At 51.9% G+C, this 928-nt stretch overlaps 1 protein-coding gene across 1 annotated transcript in view; it reads left to right on the forward strand.

Annotated features, from left to right (window-relative positions):
* The first annotated feature begins 689 nt into the window (after positions 1-689).
* Positions 690-928, forward strand: part of gnas (GNAS complex locus) — a 24,505-nt gene continuing 24,266 nt past the window's right edge. Inside the window, exon 1 of the mRNA XM_080845738.1 lies at positions 690-928. This exon is cut by the window's right edge and continues 1,254 nt beyond it. The gene's annotated coding sequence lies outside the window, so the exon portion shown is untranslated.

Here is a 928-nt window from a genome sequence, read left to right on the forward strand (position 1 = left end):
AAGTTTGTTTTTATGGAGTTGCATCGAACTAGTAAAGACCATTGGCGTTCACTATGTATATTCCCATGCAGATAGTTCCCGTGTAATATATTGTAGCACTCCACACCAGGGTGGTTTGAAGTCCCAGTGATGGACTCCTCTTTAGATCAGGGGCGCAGATAGCACTGGGGACGGGGGGGACATGTCCCCCCTAGATTCATAGTGACCCCGATCCGTCCCCCCCCCCCCCCCCCCCCACTCTCCTGACGAAAAGCGCCAATCATCAGTTAATAACTCTGCACAGCTGATTAGGCGATGTTAACGTCCCCCCCCCAGTTCAAAAATCCCATCTGCACCGCTGCTTTAGATGAGTTATGAGCTCCGGTGACGCGGGTCTGCGTGGTGTTTAAAGTTAATTTGGCAACTTCTTCTTCTTCTTCTTTTTGGCGGGTACAACGATAGCGTATACCGCAACCTACTATACAGGAGTGTGTACAGGGACTTATGGCAAGGCTAGACCATTGTTCATAAATCATAAAAGAAAAATGAAACTAATTTGGCGTCTGTGCGCGGACCTGTTTAAAGAGGGCGCCGTTCCCCCGTACGTACGAGCACGGCCGGTGACGCGCAGGCAGGCTTGTCATGTGACCAGACGCTCGCTCGCCTTCCCAGGGTTCAGTGGCGCTCTTTACCCCACCCATCTCCAGCTATCTGTTTAATGTCCAATTCACTGAGAAAAAGCGGAGAAAATACGCCAGAAAGACCGCAGAAAAGCACCTATCCGCGGCCCGCCAGGCACGAGCTCGACCCGCACGTGAGGAATCTGCTGTCATCGGCGCATGAGACCCTCTGATCGGGCAGTTCTTCATGAATCTTCGTGCACATGTAGAAAAACCTCCGCCGAGTTCGACAGGAATACAGCGCTAAAGCCTGACAGCGACCCTAACCT

The sequence above is a fragment of the Sprattus sprattus genome (genome assembly GCF_963457725.1).
Source record: "Sprattus sprattus genome assembly, chromosome: 10".
NCBI classification, from domain to species: domain Eukaryota; kingdom Metazoa; phylum Chordata; class Actinopteri; order Clupeiformes; family Clupeidae; genus Sprattus; species Sprattus sprattus.